Source organism: Balaenoptera acutorostrata, chromosome 21 (assembly GCF_949987535.1).
Source record: "Balaenoptera acutorostrata chromosome 21, mBalAcu1.1, whole genome shotgun sequence".
NCBI lineage: Eukaryota > Metazoa > Chordata > Mammalia > Artiodactyla > Balaenopteridae > Balaenoptera > Balaenoptera acutorostrata.
The window spans coordinates 27,228,460-27,252,553 of NC_080084.1; the positions used below are offsets into that span (position 1 = coordinate 27,228,460).

Sequence of the window (24,094 nt, forward strand, 5' to 3'; positions counted from 1 at the left end):
GCTGCGGCCCCTGCGGCGGGTGTATGGCAGGCGGGGCGAGAGGAGGCGGGCGCGTGCCTGCCGCTCCGCCAGGGCGGGTCGCTAGTGGGTTCGCCCCGGGCGCTGGCGCCGGCCCCAGCGTTCCAAGTGGGCTTTGTGACGCAACGCGCTCCGGTCGCCTCCCTCCCGCGCCGGGCCCGCTGCTCCGGGGGACGGCGGAGGACAGCGGGCTACTGGGCGGCCGGGCGGGGCAGGCCGAGTCCTCGCGTGTCGCGCGCGTCCCCGCGGACTCGAGCCGCCATCCGGCCGCGAGGTCTGGGCGCCTCTGCCCGAGGACGCTGGTTTCGAGCGGGGCCAAAGTAAACAAAGCTCGCCTCCATTTTTTCTTGTTATGCAGAAAATCGAATGTAGACAAGCGAGGCATTCTGAGGCCGTCCGGGTCTCGGGGCATTTAGGAATGTGCAGGTGTATATTAGCTTAAAAGTATTATACTAATAATAAAGGTAAATGATAACGTTTAATCCAGTTCGATGTTGCCTTGTGGAGCCCAGTCTTTGAAACTATTCCTGACCCCGCAGACTTGGGTCTGGTTTCCGCAGTTCAACCCGGGCAGTACTGCTTCCTCTAGGGTGGATTTTTGGTCAGTAACATAAACGCTGCGCCAGTACCTTCGGTCTCCGTCGTATTTCCTTAAATTAACAAACTAACCCCTAGCTGGACGGATATCTAGGAGGCGGCTTGGAAAAGTGCCTTTGTCTCCACGCCCCCAAACTTCCGCTCTTAGAGCTATATTTTTCTTTGCATTTTTTTCATTTTAGAATGTCCACACTTAAAACAGAGCTGCCGGCTTGCTTATTGTTATGTTTCCAATATTAGGTATTTGGGTATTTTATGATTAATAAAATTTAATAATAAGTTAAAATAAGTGATACTTAAAATTTATCATTCTTGTCACTTGTATAAGTGACAAGAATGATAAATTACGAAATAAAAAGAAATTTTCCTCTCACTAAATTTTTGTGGATTCTGATTTTAAAATAAATCAGAATAATCAAGCAAGGAAAAAAAGGAATGGTCACTGAGATGGGATTAACAAAAAGCCAGGTAATTTATATACATGCTGGAACAAGCAAAATTCAACTATTATGTGAAAATAGTAGAGCCCATTTTCTTGTCGTGCCCAATGAAAGTGCATAAAAACAGAGACACAGAGAAATTTTTTAAGCTTAGGATTTTGCTTCTAGTTTTGCTCTTCTTTCCTCTTTTTCCCCGAAACTTTAGAGGGGTGAAAAGATGTGGAAACCTGGCACTTTATTTAGTTATTTTTTAACATCTTTATTGGAGTATAATTGCTTTACAGTGTTGTGTTAGTTTCTGCTGTATAACAAAGTGAATCAGCTATATGTATACAAATATCCCCATATCAACTCCCTCTTGCATCTCCCTCCCACCCTCCCTATCCCACCCCTCTAGGTGGTCACAAAGCACCGAGCTGATCTCCCTGTGCTATGCAGCTGCTTCCCACTAGCTAGCTATTTTACATTTGGTAGTGTATATATGTCCATGCCACTCTCTCACTTTGTCCCAGCTTACCCTTCCCCCTCCCCGTGTCCTCAAGTCCATTCCCTACATCTGCATCTTTATTCCTGTCCTGCCCCTAGGTTTTTCAGAACCATTTTTTTTTAGATTCCATATATATGTGTTAGCATACGGTATTTGTTTTTCTCTTTCTGACTTACTTCACTCTGTATGACAGACTCTAGGTCCATCCACCTCACTACAAATAACTCACTTTCATTCCTTTTTATGGCTGAATAATATTCCATTGCATATATGTACCACATCTTTATTCATTAATCTGTCAATGGACCCTTAGGTTGCTTCCATGTCCTAAACCTGGCACTTTAAAAGACTGGAGAAATTTCATGGTTTTTCCTTTCATGAATTCTTTGGCAAGGGGGAGATAGCAAGTAAAAGAATCTAAGATTACGTACCTAGATAATATTTGTACATTTTAATCCAAGAATTTTCTCACTTTTTTTCTTTTTGCCCTGTAGCCTTCCACCCACAGGCTTCACTGCCTTGAAGAGAGTGCAAATAGAGCCTGGATTTCAAAATTAATTGTTAAAGTTATAATAAAAGCATTACGGTCTGAAAGCTGGAGTATTTGTTATTTGCAAAAGCCAGCTGCTTTACTGAAAAGATGCATGTTTTTTTTTTTTCTCTTTTTTCTTAAAAGGTTGACTTTGCATATGAAGATACGGGGAATAGACCACGGACCACAAAGTTAAGAATGATAGCATATATTCTACTAGGAAAAAAAAAAAAGCCTTCTCACCATATGCAGACAGATTCCCGGACTGGAGGGAGGGAGAATTCAGAGAGAAAAGGTGAGAAGGGAACTTGTGAAAACCAATGAGGGTGGGGCTGAGCGGGGAGGAGGAAGTGTTGGCTCTGCCTGGACCTTTGGGAGAAGACAGCCCACTAGTGCCCAGCGTGGATTGGCCTTTATAAGAGAAGAAATGAGCCTAGAGAAGGCCTTTTATAGTAATTAACTATACGACTGGTAATTAACTATACGACTCCCTCCTCCTCCCCCAACACACACACACACACACACACACACACACACACACACACCCCTTGTCTCTCACAGACCTTAGAGGAATCCAAAAAGTTCCATAAGGAGAGAGAAAGAGAGGAATGCTGAAGCGCCCCCAGCCACCATGGTCCACATGAGGCTGAAGGGGTGGACCGTTCAGGTCCAAAAGGAGGAAGGCATCAGCTAGTTCTTAACAGGCCCGTGAGATCCAGGTGGAGCCAAATCAACAGGGGAGAGCCCTCAAGCTCTCATGCAAGGACCAGTATGTGCTGGGAGAAGAGACAGTTTGCTCCAGGGGGATCCCACAGGGAAGAAGGCCCAGAAGGAAAGAAGCACAGAGACCATGTTAGAATGATACCTAAGCCTCTCCTCCCACCACTGCCCCCATCAGAGGAGAACAGAGATCTAATCAGCTGAGAACAATCCACCGCCACTCCCAAAACTGAGGTTCAGGCCACAAGTGACTGAATTCTCTTAATATCACGAGATTAGGTTTTCCCCTCCAAGTGGAAACAAATTTATTAAAACTGCTGCTACATGTGTCTGAAGAAATCCAATACAAATTCCATTGGCAGGCTGGCCTTTCTGGAAAACGGCTTCCCCAAGGAGCAACCTGAAGGGGGTGGCCCTGCTCCTGAAACGGATTCTAGAAGCCCCAGAGGATCAAGGAAACACTTGGGAGGAAGGTCTGCATGTGGAGTACAGAGGTTTGTGTAGAGCGAATGCTCTAGTCAATGTCATGGCCAAGGTTATGGCTTGACTTGTGAGCATTATAGTGAAGGGAAAATTTTTACATAAAGCAATGAATGAGGTCACAAATCAGTCAAATCACAGTGGTGATAAGATGTGTGTCCTGAAAGTCGAAGATGAGGATGTTTTAAGAAGGGAATAGTCCCCTGTGTCAGAAGCTGTTGTGAAAATTAATAAAGAAAAACTTCATTTAAACTGGAGTGGGGAGGCCAGAAGGGAGAGCTCTCATGCCCTACCACTCAGGGTCAATGGTAGACCCAACAGGAAGAGAGGTACCTTTGCATCTCCAACAGGAAGAAGGCCACTACTTTACTACCCAGCAAGAGGATGAATTTCTCCTCGCCCAGCAACAGCCTAGCCAATGAGAGGCTGTCACAGTCAGCCAATGAAAAACCAGTACACTTCAAACTCCCAGTTTCCTCCAATGGACTCTTTGTTTATAATAGCCCCTCCCAACTGCGTCTCCTCTTCTATGAAACAGCCCTCTTCTCCTTTAGCCTCTGGACTTGCCTGTTGTTTCCCTGGGTTTGCATGTTCTGAATTGCAATTCTTTGCTGTTCCCGAGTAAACCCATTTTGCTGGGAAAGTAACTGGCTGTTTTATTGTTTTAGGTAAAGAGTGTGGAGAGATCAAGTAAGAGGAATACTGGTATTAATGGATTTAGAGACTGGAACCATTGGCTAGCTTAGCAAAAGTAGTTTTGGTGGTGGGATAGAGGTAGACTCAAATAGTGGAGTAACTTCAGAAGATATTTGGCTGTGAAGGAGAGAAGAGAGGAAGCTGGAGAGAGTCATGGGGTCCAGGCAGCTTTTATTTATTTTTTTTTATTTTTTTTTAATTTATTTATTTATTTATTGAAGGCGTTGGGTTTTCGTTGAGGTGCATGGGCTTCTCATTGCAGTGGCTTCTCTTGTTGCGGAGCGTGGGCTCTAGGTGCACGGGCTTCAGTAGTTGTGGCACACAGGCTCAGTAGTTGTGGCTCACGGGCTCTAGAGTGCAGGCTCAGTAGTTGTGGTGCATGGGCTTAGTTGCTCTGTGGTATGTGGGATCTTCCCAGACCAGGGCTCGAACCCGAGTTCCCTGCATTGGCAGGCAGATTCTTAACCACTGCGCCACCGGGGAAGTCCCCCAGGCAGCTTTTAAATTTAAGATGGGAGTAGCTTGAGCATGTGTACCTGCTGATTGGGAGGAGTTAAAAGGGGGCAGGTTTGAGGATACTGAAGAAAAGGGGGGTAAAGGAAAATTTGTGAAGAAGTCAGAGGGGCTGGGATCCAACACGCAGAAGGAGAGGTTAACCTCAGGTAGACGGAGAGACACTTCCTCCATTTTAAAAGGGGAAAAAAAAAAAGGTTTGTAAGTTTGGAGATGGGAAGTTGAGATGGAGTCTGTGTGATGGAGTAGAGAATGCTTGAAATGGACATTTTAGAGAACAGGGGAGCAAGCTGCTTGGATAAACAGAGTTTAAGTTCTGGACAGTTTTTAAAAAATTATAAATTATACATGCACACAACAATGAAATGTTTAAAGAGAATTGAAAGGCATGAAATGAAAGTGAAAGTCTCCCTCTCTTCTCAGCCTGGTCCCTCTCTACAGATATCATCATTAATGTCAGTTTCTGTTTCTGTTTCTTTGGGTGGCTATTTTCATAACTCCAAATTATATTACTTTGTTTTTTTGGGTATTTTTGGCCGCGCTGCGTGGTATATGGGATCTTAGTTCCCCGACCAGGGATCGAAACCACACCCCCTGCATTGGAAGTGTCAAGTCTTAACCACCAAGGATGTCCCTATGCTTATGTTTTTATTTCTTGATTTTTCAGTGTTAAGCATTTTATTTCACTTCTGAATGTGAAAGATGGTAAATCCGTATCACTTACACTACCCCTTCCCTCTCCCAATTTTTGTTATATGTTTAGTGTTCTTCTGTTGGTCACCTGCTGTAAGTTTAAATATTTAATCTTTAATTTCTTAATCTATCAACTTTAGACAGTTAGCTCTTGATTCCCACGTCGTGTAAGAAAATTCTGGGGCAGAGACGATATGGCAGGAATTTGGACATTCAAAAAAATCTGGCTTTAAGAGAAAATCTAACCACTAGTGGTGAACGGGGAGCGGGTGGAGAATTCTAAAGCGTTCCTACTTACCTGCAGGGTTTGTGCCATTTTGTTTTTACATTAAGCCTTAACGTTAATAAATGTTAATAAATGTGTTTGCTGCTGTGAGAATTAAATAGGATTGTGAAGTTACATCTTTCATGGGGGTTAGTTTCTAAAAATCAGCATATAAAATGAAAGTCAGATAAGATATGATAACACTCTACCTTCTTTTCCTGTAGCAAGCAATAGGATCAATTTTAGAAAGGCCCCTTGGGCATCTACTGAGGTGAAGAAGTAGGGAACCATGGGCTTTCTCTATAGGTTCACAAATTCTAGTTTGATTAATTTCAGTTGCAAGTGACAAACAAATTATGATTTAAAATGGCTTCTGCTTAAAAATAAAAGAGAAAGGGAATTTATTGGCTATATTACTGATAATCCAGGAAGTAGACTTTGGGGATCCAGGTACTCAAACAATATAATCAGGAATCCTGTTTCTCTTCATCTCTAGACTTTGCTTTCTCTGCATTAGCCTCAATCTCAGATAAGCTCTTCTTACATAATGGCAAGATGGTTCCCAGCAGCCCATAGCATATACATACTGCATATCTCAGCAACTGCTTTGAAAAGAGAGCTTATCTTTCCTGATAGTTTCTGTCATTGTCCTGAGGTTCTGTTGGGAATCCATTGGTTCTGTTGAGTCACGTATTTATCTCTCAAATAAACAGTCTAGCCAGGGATATGAAATATTCTGATTGTACAGGTCTGAGTCATGCGTCCCCCCCTAAGAATAATAAAACATCTGGGTAGGGTCAATATCACGTAAGAGAAATAACAGAATCAGTAAATAAAGAATTTACCTCAAAAAAGTGGGAGTAACAGCCATATGCACAGTAGGATCACCAAATGCCAGAAAAGATTTTAAAGAAAGGATGATAGTAATGAGTTTCAAATGGCACAAGATAATTCTCCTGTGGGAAGCCCTCTTACCAGATGACTTCCTTTCCTCCACATCTTAGCCAAAGTGATAAAATCTTGTTGTAACAATTATTATATTTCCTTACATAATATTATATAGATCCTTCCTGAAAACAATTCCATCTTTTTAGTCTTCATGTTCCTCCAAATACCAATAAGATGAAGTTATTACTATCTGTACTTTCCCATCCTTTTGTGAAAGTTTCGCTTATGCTTATCCCTAGATTTAAATCTAGGAGTGAGATACAGGTAGAGATCAGACAAGAGTTGGTACTTGAAGAAGCACAGTTCAAGTTCCCATAAAATAATAAACTTGATCCTCGCTCTTCAGAATCACGGACAGTTAGCCCTGGAAGGAGACCTTAAGATTGTGTTTATTTTATAGATGAGGCAACTGAGGGTCAGAGTGGTTAAGTGATTGCCCAAGGTCAAACAACTGGTTAATGGAAAAGCAAGAATGAGAAACCAAGGAAAATAGTCAGTCTATTGACTTGTGGTCTAGGACGCTGTCCTGTGTCACATATTGCTCCTTGGTGAAGTGTAATACATTTTGATTAACTCACAAGGTGTAGTGGCTGCAAAAGAAAAAGGAATTGAACCAACCCTTGTTCAGTCCAGGCACTAAGATATGACAGCAGTAATCCACTTAATTATTGGGCAATTTGAAAACTAGAACAGGAAGCATTGAAACATGTGTTTCATTGTGCCCAGGGCTCCAATGCATGAATGTGTGATTGCCTTGAAACTGTGGGCAGGAGAGGAAGTAGAAAGTTACATTCCTGGAGGGATTGAGGGAGCCAAAGGAGAGGACAGAACATCGCCTAACTTAGTGGTTAAGAACAACCGTTTGGGAGTCAGAGATTCCTGGGCTTGAATTCCGGCTCCATTATATATCACCACTGCGGCCTTGGGCAAATTGTTTAACCTCTGCAAGTTTCTTTTTTTTTAAGATTTTTTTGATGTGGACCTTTTTTTTTTTTTTTTTTTTTAAGTCTTTATTGAATTTGTTACAATACTGCTTCTGTTTTATGTTTTGGTTTTTTGGCCCTGAGGCATGTGGGAATTTAGCTCCCCGACCAGGGATTGAACCCACACCCCCTACAGTGGAAGGCGAAGTCTTAACCACTGGATGCCAGGGAAGTCCCTGTTTTCTTAATTTTAAAACAGGAATAATGGTACCTATGAATTGTAAGGAATAAATGAGATAACATTTATAAAGAGAATAAGTCAGTACCTGGTCCATAGCTTACATTCAATAAATGAACTTTAGAAACAGATTTTAGGTTTTACTTGGTAATGATGGAGTTGTAATAATTAGTTTTTTGGTTTATGCCAATAATATCTTTGCAAATGAACCGAGTTCACTGGAGACAAACCTCAGTCCACAAACTCAAGGTGTGCAAAAAAATGTAACTATTTTTCTATGATTGAATCAATCCATTTTCTATTTTAAGGACCTATTCCTCCAAGTAGTAGGAGCTTAATTCCAGTCCATTTAGGATTTGGGGTACGCTTTCAAGGGAGATTACATAGTGTTGCGGCACAGTGGCTGGAGGTGGGAAGTCAAGGTGAGAAGTTCCCAGGCATCCTTCGAAGTATCCATCTTTCCTATCGGTTTCTGGTCCATGTATGCCCGTGTAGGTCACCGCTTCACCCTCCCCTTCCATATGGCAAGGCCTCTTTAGGTCAGAGGACTCTCCTTTCTAGATTCATGCCTCTCTCAGGCATGGGGAGACATTCCATTGCTTGTCGGACCACGCTGGGGGATGCTGGTTCTCTACAAGGCTATCTCAGGTCCACCTGCCCAGACATGTCGTGCAGTCACTTCTAGTCTACTCCTGCACGCCTTGCTGTGAGGGAGGGCTGCTCTGGATATCTTGCAGCTTCCCTGGGTTCTGCTGGGAGTGAAGTATTGTTGCAGGAAGGGGGACCCCTTCCAGGGCTTGAGAGCGGGCTCTTGTCTAACACTCGGAGATGAATTGTCCAAGGAGACACACGTGCTGACAAAGCTGGAGACTTTATTGGGAAGGGCCGCGGGGGTGGAGAGCAGCAGGGTAAGGGGAACCCAGGGGAACTGCTCTGCCACGTGGCTCACAGTCACGGGTTTTATGGTGATGGGTTAGTTTCCAGGTTGTCTCTGGCCAATCATTCTGACTCAGGGTCCTTTCTGGTGGCGCACGCATCGCTCAGCCAAGATGGATTCCAGCAAGAAGAATTCTGGGAGGTTGGTAGGACATATGGACTGGCTTCTCCTTTCGACCTTTCCCGAATTCTTCCGGTTGGTGGTGGCTTGTTAGTTCTGTGTTCCTTACCAGGAACTCCTGTCATAAAGTAACTCATGCAAATGGTTACTGTGGTGCCTGGCCAGGGTGGGCGGTTTCAGTCAGTGTTTCCCCTCACAGTATGGGTCACCTTGCTCAAGGACCCCTAAGGCCTACTGGGGTTTTCATCATCCTTCCCTTCTCTCCCTGTTCTGCCTTGAGGGTAAGAGTAGGCAGGACATGGGGCCCCTTCTTGGGGAAACATACCAACAGCCTAATTTTCTTGGTTCCCTCCCCTTCAAGTGCTCCTTTCCTGTGAAGAATTTCTTATCTGGATATCAGGTAGCCTGGTTCTTTATCTATCCTTGAAACCTTGTTGTTATTCTGCACTACCTGGATTTTTTTTTTAACATCTTTATTGGAGTATAATTGCTTTACAATGGTGTGTTAGTTTCTGCTTTATAACAAAGTGAATCAGTTATACATATACATATGTTCCCATATCTCTTCTAGAAACAATAAATACTGGAGCGGGTGTGGAGAAAAGGGAACCCTCTTGCACTGTTGGTGGGAATGTAAATTGATACAGCCACTATGGAGAACAGTATGGAGGTTCCTTAAGAAACTAAAAATAGAACTACCATACGACCCAGCAATCCCACTACTAAGCATATACCCTGAGAAAACCATAATTCAAAAAGAGTCATGTACCAAAATGTTCATTGCAGCTCTATTTACAATAGCCAGGACATGGAAGCAACCTAAGTGTCCATCAACAGATGAATGGATAAAGAAGATGTGGCACATATATACAATGGAATATTACTCAGCCATAAAAAGAAACGAAATTGAGTTATTTGTAGTGAGGTGGATGGACCTAGAGTCTGTCATACAGAGTGAAGTAAGTCAGAAAGAGAAAAACAAATACCTGGATTTTTGACCCGTGAAAGTCAAGACTTAGCCTCTTTTGCCTTCTACATTCTGCTGCATCTTGCAAAAGGCAGGGACCACAGCTGCCCCTCATCTCAAACTGGCCAAATGGTTATAAAAGTCAGAGCCACCTCTGGAACTCCTGAGGAAAATGGGGAAAGGAAGCATCTTTAGCTGTATCTACCAAGACCCTCCGCAGATATTAATGTTAGACACTAATTTTTATTATTTAATAAGCAATTTCTTTAACCTCATTGAGTAAGTAGAGTAGGCTTGTGAAAATTTTGCATAAGGAAATTATTCTCATAAGCAATATCTGGGTCGATGGAGTCATTCCTTCATTCTTTCATTCTGGCAAGCACCTATTAACTCCCTACCAAGGGTCACACCAATGAGACCAATGTTATAAAATATAATGCGGGAAAAATAAAGCCGAGGGGCAGAAAAGTGTTCAGCAAGTGGTCTGAACAGAAAGAACGTGCTGAAAGCCTTTGATGGGCTACCAAGGGCAACACTGAAAAATCCCATCTTCTCCTCTTCCCTTCTATGCAAGTGTTGGTTGAATAAGGATGAGTTTTTTAAAACCTCCATTAATTTTAAGGAAGGAAACAAAGTAAGTGTTTTTCTTCTCACCAGGGAAGGCAATTTTGATGTCAAACACCTCATTGATAGCAGTAATACCATGTAGTTAATTTTGAAGATGGGAACAAAAGAAGTGTTTTCATTCTCACTAGGGAAGGCAGTCTTAAACACCTCATTGAGGGGAGTACTGCCAGGCTCCTTTGGGACTTGATAATAGCTCCTCTTGACAAGATAACACCGATGGCAGGGTGAAACCTACCAACATTTAGACAAGTTTTCACCTCCACCTACCAGCAAAGGCACATTTTTCTCTGTTTCCTGAAAGGAGTGTTGGAGTGCAGTGCAATCCAATTATTTTTACAATGCCAAGTCCTATGGAGATGAATTCAGGAGCTCACTCCATTGATTTCAGTGGGGCTTGGTGTGGTGAAACTGATTCTGCGGGGCTTTGATACGGAGTGAAGAGAGTGGGGGAATTTTTACTTACATTTATTTATTTTTCCAAGCTAGAGCTTAAGAGGATCAGAATGCTCCTTTTTTCACTGCCTTGTGAAACTAGAACTAGTAAACAGGAAGGGAAGAGAACGTAGTTCTACCTCCACAGCCATGAATTTGCTCATTTTTGTGCGGGAAATCTGATTCCATTTTTTGGTAAACACGTGACTGGAATCGGACATTAGTTGAAGGCTTCAGCTTAGAGTTACAAGAGGAGCTTGAAGCGTTGGACTGTCTGGCAGCTCGAAGTAGATATATCATTGCCTCCGTGGCTCTGGACCTACTGTTGCTTTTGGTTGTTTTGAAAGACAGGGATCATGATACTCTAGTTATTGGTTCCGAGAGAGGAGATGTAATAGACCCATTTAAAAAAAATTGGAGAATTACTTCAATTCTCTTATGACATCATGGAATTCTATTACTGGCAGACTCTATGGTTGATGCTGTTTCCTCATTTTTAGGAACTTTGGGAATGATTAGGAAACAGGGTCAGAGAGGCCCTTGGGCACTTGATTTCCAGGCCAGGCTTCTTTCTACCAGCCCCGGTTTCAAGAAGAGAAGTTAGCCTCTCGCCACATGAAGTCCCTGAGTCAGACACAAAGAAACCATCACTTCCAAGGAACCCGTTGATTTATAGTGAACCTCACGTGGGGGCTATGCAGTGCCTGAAAAGGCGAGGAGAAACTGGAGACCTACACACAACACAATGCAAAGAGCCTTGGGAGGATTTCCCTGGTGGCGCCGTGGTTAAGCATCTGCCTGTCAGTGCAGGGGGCACGGGTTCGAGCCCTGGTCCTGGAAGATCCCACATGCCACGGAGCAACTAAGCCCGTGTGCCACAACTAGTGAGCCTGTGCTCTACAGCCCGCGAGCCACAACTACTGAGCCCACGTGCCACAGCTACTGAAGCCCGTGTGCCTAGAGCCCGTGCTCCACAACAAGAGAAGCCACCGCAATGAGAAGCCCACGCACCACAACGAAGAGTAGCCCCCACTCGCTGCAACTAGAGAAAGCCCACGCACAGCAACGAGGACCCAACGCAGCCAAAAATAAATAAATAAAATTTTTTAAAAAGAGGCTTTGTAACCGCAGAGCAGCACGTCTGTTTGGAGTGGCCGTGGCCACCTAACATGTGATTCCCTTCCCGGCTCCCAGCGGCCTGGCATGGAAAACACCCTCACTCCCGAGATTCCAGAACGGTGCCCACATGGCCCAGTGGGGAGAGTGGAGTGGCGCCTGGGAGCTCTGCTGTAGCCCTTCCTTTGGGGGCTTTTCCATTTACGAACTTAATTTCATCCTTGCCAAGGTATTCTTGAGCCTTTCCTGTAAGCAAGACATAGGTTCCGAATGTACGAAGGGAAATTTTTTATAAAGGAAACGTGGTCAAGCAATAAGATAATGTTGCCTAAGGGTTCTGTACTGAAAACTTCCAAAAACAAAAGCACTCTAGGAATATAAAGCATGTCATTCTATTTATTTTATTGCAGAATAAAACATATAATAGTGCATTCGCTTTGACCATGTCAGGCCATTTTTCTCTGGGTGCAGTGATCTCTCTCCCAATACAGCTGAGAACGAGCTTCAGTAACTTCAAATGTGAATATAGTTTTTCTGTGAACTCTCATGTTATGGTTTCTAGAACCCACTCCCGGATGTTTCAGTTTCCTCTGAGGTAGCCAGACTTTCATCCCTTCTTTGTGCTTGCCGGGCTCTCAGGGATCCAGGGAAGTTGCTGATTGCTCCAGGCTTCAGTTCTTTATGTGCTTCAGTCAGTCCACTTGGCACTCCACTTGCTGCTTCCTTTGAAGCCTGGTGGATTCCTGCCTGGCAGCCAGTGCCAGGGCCCTAGCGTGTAAGAAGCCTGAAGCAGGAGTGTAGAGGAATCACGTCACCCAGTGAAGCACCCTCCAAAGCGCAGGTTGGGGCTCACCCCATCTCTCCTGGTCTTCCTCACTATTCTGGATTCAGCTGGCTGGAAGGGCAGTGGGGGGAGAGCTATGTACTCCTAGGGGATTGCACTCAAATCTGCTGACTGCGTCCTGAGCCCACCGAGGAGTTAAGAAAGCCTCAAGCCTGCTCCTGAAGGCTGAGAAAGCCACTGTTCCTAGTCCAGACCCCACAGGGCCCTTTGTCTTAAGACTAGAGAATTCCTTCTCCTTGGGGGTCCCACTCCACAGCCCAGCCCTGCACTTTTTCTCTTCTGCCTGTGGAAACCCAGGGGCAGTCTTCACTCCCAGGCTTCAGGGCACAGCAAAGGGTAAGGAAGCTTTGGCCAAAATTGCCTCTGACCTCCTAGGGGAATTCTTCTAAGAACAAAGGCTACCAATATCTTTAGATTGTCCATGAGACACTCATCTTGGAGCTGCTGTGATAATGGACATGAGAGAAGGCTTTCATGGAAAGTGACTAATTTGTAGCATCTAACGACAAAGAATAAAGAAAGAAAAGCCAAAGCTCTTTTTCTTCATCTGGAATTTGGAGAGATTGGGCCCGAGACCCCTGAGGTCCTTCTCTAAGGTCGTAGGATTCTAGGTCTAGCTCTGTTGGTGGAAGGGAGGTCTATTTGGTGTGGGAGGGTGGTAAAGGAATTGGCTTTGAGTGGTCATTGAACTCACCGTCTTAGTCTAAATGACCTTTGATAAGTGTCAGATGGGCTTGTGTATGCAATAGAAGGGAGTTTTTCATATAAATACATAGAAATTCTGAAATGAGTTTCCTCAAGCCTCCCAGATTTTATTTCAATAATGTCAATTACAAACCTTCCCCAGATATCCCTACACATAATTCATCATTTTCTTTTTTTCACTCTTTTTTTTAAAAATTTTTGGCTGTGTTGGGTCTTCGTTGCTGCACGCGGGCTTTCTCTAGTTGCGGCGAGCAGGGGCTACTCTTCTTTGTGGTACGCGGGTTTCTCTTGTGGTGGAGCACGGACTCTAGGTGCGTGGGCTTCAGTAGTTGTGGCACACTGGCTTAGTAGTTGAGGCTGGCGGGCTCTAGAGCGCAGGCTCAGTAGTTGTGGCGCACGGGCTTAGTTGCTCCGTGGCATGTGGGATCTTCCAGGACCAGGGCTCGAACCCGTGTCCCCTGCATTGGCAGGTGGATTCTTAACCACTGTGCTACCAGGGAAGCCCTTCACTCTATTTTTTAAATTGAAATACAGTTGCTGTACAATATTATATGTTACAGGTGTACAATATAGTGATTCACAATTTTTGAAGATTATATTTCATTTATAGTTATTATAAAACATTGGCTATATTCCCTGTGTTGTACAATATATCCCTGTAGCTTATTTTATAGTCTGTACCTCTTAATCCCCTGCCCCTATATTTCCCCTCCCCCCTTCCCTCTCCCCACTGGTAACCACTAATTTGTTCTCTATATCTCTGAGTCTGTTTCTTTTTTGTTATATTCACTATTTTGTTGTATTTTTTAGATTCCACATATAAGTGACATAATACAGTATTTGTTTTTCTCTGTCTGACTTATTTCACTTAGCAAATACCCTCCAAGTCAACCCATGTTGTTGCAAATAGCAAAATTAAATTTATTTTTATGCTGAGTAGTATTTCATTGTGTGGAATCACAGCTTCTTTATCCATTCATCTGTTGGACACTTAGGTTGCTTCCATATCTTGGCAATTGTAAATAATGCTACTGTGAACATTGGGGTGCATGTATCTTTTCAAATTAACACTTTTGTTTTTTTCAGATATATACCTAGGAGTGGAATTGCTGGGTCTTATGGTAGTTCTATTTTTAGTTTTTTGAGGAGCCTCCATACTGTTCTCCACAGTGGCTGTATCAATTTACATTCCCACCAACAGTGCAAGAGGGTTCCCTTTTCTCCACACCCTCTCCAGCATTTGTTATTTGTGGTCTTCTTGGTAAAAGCCATTCTGACAGGTGTGAAGCGATATCTCATTGTGGTTTTGATTTGCATTTCCCTGATAATTAGCGATGTTGAGCATCTTTTCATGTGTCTGCTGGCCATCTGCATGTCCTCTTTGGAAAAATGTCTATTCAGGTCTTCTGCCCATTTTTCAATCAGATTGTTTGTTTTTTTGATGTTGAGTTGTATAAGCTGTTTATATATTTTGGGTATTAATGCCTTATCGGTCATATCGCTTACAAATATTTTGTCAATTCATCATTTTCTTAAAGACTCTTAGGGGACTTCCCTGGTGGCGCAGTGGTTAAGAATCCACCTGCCAATGAAGGGGACACGGGTTCAAGCCCTGGTCCGGGAAGATCCCACATGCCGCAGAGCAACTAAGCCCGTGCGCCACAGCTACTGAGCCTGCGCTCCAGAGCCCATGAGCCACAACTACTGAAGCCCATGCACCTAGAGCCTGTGCTCTGCCACAAGAGAAGCCACTGCAATGAGAAGCCCACACACCGCAATGAAGAGTAGCCCCCGCTCACCGCAACTAGAGAAAGCCCAAGCGCAGCAACGAAGACCCAATGCAGCCAAAAATAAATTAAATTAAATAAATAAATTTATTGAAAAAAAAGACTCAGTCACCATCATGAATATTAGTCATCGCTCACTGGCACATTAGTGGACTGTACAGGTGGCTCCACTGAGGTGGCCTTCCACCCACTGTCTGCGATGGGTGTGACCTTGTGCTTAGCAGTGGGGTCACAAAGATGGTCGAGGCACTGTCTCTGCTCTCAAGGAGCTTACTATACAGCATGGAAGCAAGAACATACATTTTTAAAATGTATACAAAATACTTATAAATACCAAATGGATACTCCAGGTGCTTTAGGAGTCCAAAGGTGACAGAGATACTAGGGTGCCTTGGAGAGAGGGTCTAGATCTGGACTTTGAAGGAAAGTGCGGTCTTGGAGCAGAGCAAGGGGAGGCAGTGAGCAGAGGCTCAGAGTGAGGAAGCCAGTGGGGATGTGACGGGGACGATGAGTGGCCCTACCACAAACCTGCCCTTAGACCGCGAGCGAGTTACTTACCCTTCCTGAGCCCCGCTTCCCTCCTGCGTACCACCTCACAGGGCTGTCGTGAGGATAAGATGAGACAGTCCACACGCATCTCAGGGTATAGTGCCCAGCACTTTGTGAATGTTCGATAAATATTTCTACTGTTAATAATACAGACTTTTGCAGGTGAAGGGTTGATAAATAACAGTGCCATGTTTATCTGGCCCTTCTGATCTCAGGATTTCAAAGACTGTTAGACACATACCTACCAGCAGATAAGATTTTTCTCTATCTTCTACATAGGACGTTGGAGGCTAAGTCAACAGGCAGTAGTAGAACCAAGAATACAATCTAGGTCACATGCTTTAGAGCTGAGAAGGGATGTCACAGATGCATTAATGTGGTGGTTTTCAAACTTGAGTGTGCGTAAAAATCACACGAGAAGATTTCTCAAAACGCACATCCCTGAGCAGCACCCAAAGAAGATTCTGGCTTAGAAAACCTGGCCATGGGCTCTGGATTCTGAGTTTTAAACTAGGCTTTCTGGAGGTACGTCTACCACACTTTGAGAAATACTGGTCTAGTGAAGAGTCAGAACAAAGTTGGGCCTTCTATTTTGGGCTTGGCCCCTGCTTGACCAAGAGTGGCGTCTCCAGGCCTTTTATCCAGTGACAAAATATACATAATTTATACCACAAAAGTTTGCCTTCTTTTTTTTTTTTGGCTGCCCGGGGTCTTATTTGCAGCATGCAGGATCTTTTGTCACAGCATGTGGGCTCTTAGTTGTGGCATGCAGGATCTTTAGTTGCAACATGTGGGCTCTTAGTTGCAGCATGCAGGATCTTTAGTTGCGGCATGTGGGATTTAGTTCCCTGACCAGGGATCGAACACAGGCCCCCTGCATTGGGAGCACGGAGTCTTAACTACTGGACCACCAGGGAAATCCCCCCAATTTTGTCTTCCGTGGGGGGGGAAGGCGTGCCAGAATTCAGACTCAAGCATCTTAGGCCAACTCAAGTTTATTAATGAAGCAAAACTGATGTCTCCTTAGGGTGAAGCTGGTCCCTGTGCGGCAAGACAGGAAGTAACCTTTCAGCTGCTCCTGCGGGGATCCCTGATCCTAGGTCACGTTGTAAAACAGCGGTCCCCAACCTTTTTGGCACCAGGGACCGGTTTCATGGAAGACAATTTTTCCACGGACCGGGGCAGGGTTGGGATGATGGTCCAGGCGGTAATGCGAGCGATGGGGTGCAGCCAATGAAGCTTCGCTCGCTCCCCTGCCGCTCACCTCCTGCTGGGCAGCCCGGTTCTTAACAGGCGGGGACCCATGTTGTAAAAGGCTTGGAATGGGAGGTGCGGGGCCTGAGCCCGCCTCTTCCAGCTGCCGGCGGCTCCTGGCGTCCGTGGGCATCACTCCCATTGCAGCCTCCATTTTCACCTCACTTCTCCTCCTCTGCGTATCTCGAATCCCTGCCTATTGCTCCTAAAATTGCATAACTATCATTGTGGCTTTTAAAATATACATTGTAATCTATGATACCATAAGTCTAAAAAGGAAAAGTCTATACTCTTATTTTTCAAAAATGTCTTCCGGGTGAACTTGAGAATCTTGAATTTGTCTCATTTTTGTCAAGGTCCATTATCATCACCAACACCCACTACCCCGTCACCTCATCTGAGATGATGAGTAAAAGCCAGTACATGTAGAAATTAATTTGGGAAGAACGGCCATATCCCAATGTTGCGTCTTCTCATCCAGAAAGATGATATGTCTTTTTATTCGGATTAGATCTTCATTTACATTTCAGCCTTCTCTTTCCTCCCACCCTCGGACAGGTGTAGGGAGGGGATCAAAAAAATGGTGCTCAGCCCGGTCAAGGCAGCACTGCATCCCGTTTTGCTGCAGGTAAAGGGTGAACCAGCATGACCGTCCTTCTGCTTGGGGAGGCTTCCCTGATGCTCAGTTCCTGACCACCCTTGCTCATCAGGCCCATTCTCTCCCAAGGCCAAGGATGGAAGGATCTCCCCACCCTCGTCCACCCTAGAACTTTAGCCAAAGAGGGCATTCGGGGTGCACTGCAAAGGGAACGGTGCATATGAAACTTTGGCTTGGGATCCATTCGTTCCATTTTTCACTCTTGCTTCATATACTTTTGCTAGTATTTTATTTAGAATGTGTGCATCCATTGTAAGTGATATTGGTCGTGTGTGTGCACTTGGCAAGATATTTGTCAGATGTGGGTGCCAGGGTGATGCTGACTTCAAGAAATGAACTAGAAAGCTTTCTTCTTGTCCTGTGCGTTGGAGCAAGCATAAAGCAGGGACTCTTAGTAATAACCACCTGAGCTGGCCTCAGGGAGCTTTGTGCAAAAACGGCGCAGAAAACGAGCAATTAGAAGTACTGCTTGGGGGTGGTCTTTTGGACCGGCAAGCAGATCATTCTGTTTCCAGATGTTTGCTGTACGGAACAGATTGTGTCTCTACCTTCCCAGCTGGTTTAGAGAGTAAACTGACCTCACAGCATGCTTGTCAGAGTTTCACAGAATCCTCCAGTCTGTGTCAGCGCGGCGCTCTGCAACACAGAGGAGCGCGGAGGGGTGGATGGACCCCAGGCCTCACAGCCCTTGGAATCGTTTCACGTGCCAAGGCCGAGGGGAGTGAGTGGGATTCTGATCCAGAGCAGCAGCGTCTGCATGTATGGAGGGCAAGTTGTGTTGTACAAGGGCAGGGTTTCCTTGTTGGCCTTAAAAATGATGTTCACAGTTGGTCTTTAAAAAAAAAAAAAAAAAAAAAGGCTATAAGACGCAGGGAGATTGAACTGGGAGTCTAGTTTTCTTGATCTTTGTAGAAGAGGAGGCTTTGCTGGAAAGGTTTTCTCACCGGCAGGTGGACGGGCTGCTGCAGTCAGTAGCTCCATGTTGAAGCGGACTGGAAAGTAATAAAAACCTCACCCTGTTTTATAGTTAGTTCCACCCATGCCTGCTGGAGGGACGAGGTGCTGTGTGCTGGGGGGGGTGAGGAGAATGAATGGAGGGAAGAGTGGGAACCCCGGGCGACGTGTTAGGGACACTGGTCACTCTCTTTTCCTAGAACCTGATTTTATATATATTTATGAAATAATTATATATTTTATATAAAATATATGTATTATGTATTATACAAAATGTGAAAAATACATCTGAAAAAGAGAGGAAGTGCCATTTCATTTAATGACCACTGTTCATTTCAATATATGGACATTTAAACTAAGTTACATAAAAGTCTTTCCTTCTAAATTTCACCTCAGGGTTTACGAATGAAATGCCATTCTGACATGGTTCTAAATGACCAGATGAAGATTTAAAATCAGATTCTAATGTGGCTGGAATAATACTGACACAGAAATAATTGCTTTTTGACAGGTGGTCCCACAGGTTTGTGGTTAGACCTAAAAATTCCAGGCCAGCAAGCCGTGCCTAGGAGCCCCCCTCCCTGGATCTCCTTGAAGAATAACCTGCTTCTCTGAGATTCCACCTTCCCTGAAGCTTAGAGATGCTCACAGCAAAGGGAACTGAGAAAGGAGTAGAGGTGAAAGTAGGCAAATGCAGTGTCCTGGAAGCCCAGGGAAGACAACTTCCAAGGAAGACAGAAAGAACTGGATCTGATGCTGATGGTGGGTCAAGGAGAATGAGGCCTGAGGACTGACCGTTGGGTGTAACAGTGGGGAGGTCACTGATGATCCTGAGTAGACCAGATGAACGTATGAACATAACCGAATGCAGACAGGCAGAGGAAAGGGGCAGGTCACATGCTACCACGTCCCTGGCTGCTGTCCTAGACTTGTCAATCACAGCATTCCCCGTGCCCACTGTTCTCTTCCAAAACACAGCTCTACCTATGCAGACCCAGGCTAGTCCTCGCACATGGTGGTCTTATTCAGCACCATATGATAGGCTAACCATTGGCCTGGGGGAGAGCCTGACACAGAAGGCCCTGCCAATGCCTATCACATTCCCTTTCTGAAATATGCGAGGTAGGCTGATCTCAGTAGAATCTGAAGCTGAGAGACTGCACAAGGGGAGGTTGTGATGTAGGAAGGCCATGCTGGACCACTAGTGGGCTGAAGTTTCAAAATAGGCGGAACACGTGATCATGGAGCTGAATTTATGGCATAGAAAACGGCATGCAGATCAGAGTGCAGGGGCTGCCTGGTAGCAGGAGAAGAAGGGAGACGCCCCCCCAGTAGAAGCAGGGATGGGGAACGTGGCTCAGTCACGTCTCGGTGGGCACTAGAGTCAGACCCACAAAGCACTGCCCTGTTCCGAACCTCCCACCAGCCCGGTGCCTCCCCTGAGCCCTGCCCTTCCATCTCCTCGAGGCTCTTCCCCCATCGCTGTGAAGGTCTGCACGTGAAGCCCCCTACCTGAGCTCACTTGAGTGCAATGAAGTAAACCAACAACACAGTGGGCACTATTTTACTAAGTCAGAGTGTGATCTCAGCAAGATGTGCTCAGAGGGTCCTGAATTAAAGCAAAAGAACAGAAACAAAATAGGAAATGGGATTGATAGACTAGGCATCGGGATGTATTCAGAGTGTGGTAACAAAACAGGGGTCTTTCCAGGAGTCTAACAGGAAAGGGCTGGGTCTCTAACTGACTTCTGCCTTCCTGGGCTTGACCGCGCCCGTGATGAAGTGAGGACAACATGAGGAAGGCCAGACTTTCATAGTGATGAAAGTTGTGTTGTGTTGGAGAGACCGAGGTAGGCGGCGTCCTTAAGCTGGGAGCACTGAGTGAGCTGGCCCCTTGCATTCCTGAGGCTCAGTAGCTGGGTCATATGCATTTGCTAAAGATATCCCAAGGTCACTAGATCTTTGACTGAGGTGGTTATTTTTGTTGAGTTCAGTGGTCCAATTTGTCTTTTGCACATTGAATGTACAAAATTCAAAAATTTGTTATGGTTCTGGGTACTGGGGTCAACTATGAGCTAGACCATTAAGGGATCAGGAAATCTCCCAACTAAACCATCTTGGGAAGGCTCTCCAGGATCTCTGCTTTAGGGCAGCAAGGAAGAAGTTTCCAGACCTATTCCTGAACCATGGACATTAAAAAAGTATTCATCAGAGTCTAGATGATTTCAATCAGATTAACTGTAGCCTCTTGATCTTCATTTTGTAGACTGAGTTTTAGACTTATTACAGTGATATTTATTGAGCAACTACTTTGGGCCAGGCTCCATCTCAGTGCGGGAATGCCACGTGAGTCAACAGTAACGCTATTCCTGTCGTGAGGGGGGCTGATGACTCAGCCCTTCACAGTACAATCGGAGGTGCTAGCATGCTCTGCAGTAAAAAAAAGCCCAGAATTATTCTGGCTTACAGCCTATTGACTTTACCACTTCCTTAGTACAACGAGAATTTTATTGCCAATTTACCTAGCAGGTTAAATGAATATTTGTGAGGTTCACAGAGGCTGATGGCGAAATTCCTAGATGTGTCTTGTCAGTGCTGGATCTTTTCCTAGTCAACTGTGGTCTCTCAGTAGTGACCAAAAATACTTAGCATTTTCCTCTTTCGTGGAAGCCATGGGAACCATGATTCTCACGAAGGAGACCTTTCAGAAGGGTGGGGACTGCTGGGGGGAGAGGGAGGGGAGAGGAGAGGACGTGAGGGAGACAGAGATGGGCAGAGAGATGCAGAGGGATGAGTCCACCGCCATCCGCCTCAGTGCGTGGCAGGAGGCTGGAGGGGACGGGAGAGGTGGCTCAACCCGCCCTGGCTCCGTGGAGAAAGGCACGTGTGAGGGCAGCAAGTTGCGCGGTCTCCGAGTTCCCGCCACTGCCTGCGCATCAGGCTGGGGTGCAGCTATTTGGTGACCTGGCACTTTCGGGAATTGACATTTCCCTGCACACGGTGTTACCCGAAACAGAAAGACCTCTTCAGAGAGTTTCTTTTCAGAATGTGTCCACTGAATATCTGTGACCTCTTTTGGCTCCCCCCGCCTCCCGACATAGGTGAGACACCTAAGGATGTAACTGCCCCCCGTGGAGAAGGCAGCAGGGAGCCATGCTGAGCTGGATCCCGGGAGTGCCTCTGGGTCCTGACCCGACTCAATTCTCTTCCACTTGAGCAAAAAAAGAAAGTCAGCAGGGAGGGCTTCCCAGGAGCAGTCACTTAAACACCACTCTGTTTGAATTGATTTATCTCTCTATGGACTGAAAAAATAGAAACGCACAAATAGCTACCCTCTGCTCCCCAGAGCCCATATCCAGACCAGCAGGGCTCCTATGTGGATAAAACAAAAGAAATGTGTGAATGAGCCACACCCAAAGCAATACTACAGTATTCGCGACAATAATTATGTTGTCCCAAATCCAGCCTCTAGCATCAAGGACAGTCATTACCATCGCATTGCTGTTCTCCCTGTTGTTTTTTTCCCCCCTTTGCCACCCCAAGTTTTGGGTCTCTTGCCCCAGGTTGGAGATTGTGGGAGATATTTCTTTAGAGGCAGAGGACAGAATTTGAAGTCTTTGGAAGGGAAGAGGTGGAAGGTGGCAGAGTGACAAGAGACTTGGAGAAATTCCCCCTGGGCTGGCAATGGAATAGAGATTTGAGTGGATTCTGTGAGTAACAGAGATGCAAGCACTGCCCCATCAACCCCACCCCAACCCCCTTGGGGAAGAAGAAGGAACTCAGAGTACTTGGCTGTGAGGTCTAGGGGAGGGGAAAAAAACCCAAAAACCCTTTTCCCCTACCCTCTTAGATTCAGTGACTCGGGCCCGTGAATTAAGCTGACAAAAGACAGGTTAACAGGAGAAAATGCATACAGCTGAAAAACTATTTCCAATTTTACGTGCCCAAGGCTTCACAGAAAAGAAGTAAAAAACCCAAAGAAGTGGTTAGATTTGGGGGGCTTATATACCATTTTAACAAAGGGAGATAAATTGTGAGGTGACTAGACAAAAGAAAGGGATTTGGGCTTTGAGGGATAATAAGTTGTGGGAAGGTGAACTAGGAAAGAAATGGAAGATAAGGGTTTTTTTAGTAAGGTTGTTATGCAAACTCATCATGGTGCTTGCCCTCTGTCTCCTGTGATAAAGGTTGCTCTCTTCATCCTGGTACAGGAGAGGGGGGACATTTATGCCACCGTCACAAAGGGAAATCTACGCCCTGCTTTTGGGCAGTTAAGAGGAGGGCAGAGGACTCTTCCTGCATTTGTTGATTCTCAACTTCCTTCTTCTCAAAACAGAGTGTCATATTTTGGGGTGGCATATTCTGAACCCTTAAAAGGAGTCCCTAAGGAGGCCAGACCCTACATTCAGAGGGCTGAATGACAGTCTTTAGGGACCAGACTGGCTTGGGCACAAAGTGCATCTTGGCAGTGACCCCTGATGGACAAAGGCTGGAGGCCCAACTTTGGTTTTTTGGACACTACAGATATGCCAGTGATTCTCGTGTGCACCTAGAGATGGGAGGAGACCCAAACATGACTGAGATTGAATTTCTCACCACACAGGCAAGTTGACTTAGTATGACTTAGAAACTTCAAAATGTGGCTTTTTTTTTTTTACTACTTGTTTTAGAGTAAAATTTATAACCATTAGCTATATATTATCTCATTAAAACTCACAATAATCCTACGAAGTTGGTATTACTGTCATCACCATTTTGCAGGGGACATCAAGCCTTAAAGGGGTAAATAACTCAATTACTCACAGCTATTCAGGTGGTGCTGGGAACCACCTGGAAGGGATTGCCCCCCTCCATCCTACTTTGTATAATAATTGGTTATGGACTTTTCAGTTTTGAATTTGGCTAAGCCTTTATTTTGAAGTGGTTTCTCCTGAATTCCTTTATGAAAAATTGAATTCATTTTATAGCACTCACTGTATAGATCCACTTGGTCACCGCACCTAGAAGGCAAGGTGCCTTGGTGGAGAACAGGGACCCTGTTTCCCCTACAGGAGGGCACAGAAAGACACTCAAGTGTCACCCACTACAGGCCCCCAAACCCACTTGCTCTCAACCAAGCAGGGAAGGGAAATTCTGGCTCAATGTTATTAAAAAACAAAACCTTAAAGAAAAAAAGAAAAGTCAAAGAAACATGTATAAGAGAGTTCTTTGTAACAGTTTGGTAACCCGAACAGAAAAACCTTTGATAAGATCTCTGGGAGAGCGAAAGTAATTCTCCTCTCTCACTCTCTGAGTACGGATGGCTGCGGGTCAACCCTGAAACAAGATGACCGATTCCACCAGCATCAATGAGGCCCTAATCCTGGAGGAAGGAAGTGGGGTCCGGTTTCCACTGCTGCTATAAACAAAATCAGGGCTTTGTTTCTCAGGATTGCTTTTCCAGTAGTTGTGACACACGGCGGTTTGCTTTGGCAGGAAAAACGCCTTCGGAACTCAAAGGGCTGTTTTAGCCGGAGCCGCGCTGAGCTCGCGGGATGTTCCTCCTTGAGGCCACTGGGTGGCGCTCGAGGAGCCGGGATGGCGGGCCCGAAGTG

At 45.2% G+C, this 24,094-nt stretch overlaps 1 long non-coding RNA gene across 3 annotated transcripts; it reads left to right on the forward strand.

The window, feature by feature from the left end:
* Nucleotides 1-121: 121 nt before the first annotated feature.
* Nucleotides 122-24,094, forward strand: LOC103017085 (uncharacterized). 3 transcript variants are annotated; one of them, XR_003622898.2, is made up of 4 exons: nucleotides 122-444; nucleotides 2,219-2,369; nucleotides 3,157-3,288; nucleotides 23,976-24,094. It is a non-coding gene; the product is annotated as an uncharacterized LOC103017085 (long non-coding RNA). The 3 variants fall into 3 exon arrangements; XR_450596.2 differs by lacking the exon at nucleotides 23,976-24,094 and having other exon boundaries at nucleotides 3,157-4,116; XR_450597.2 differs by lacking the exon at nucleotides 23,976-24,094 and having other exon boundaries at nucleotides 122-338; nucleotides 3,157-4,116.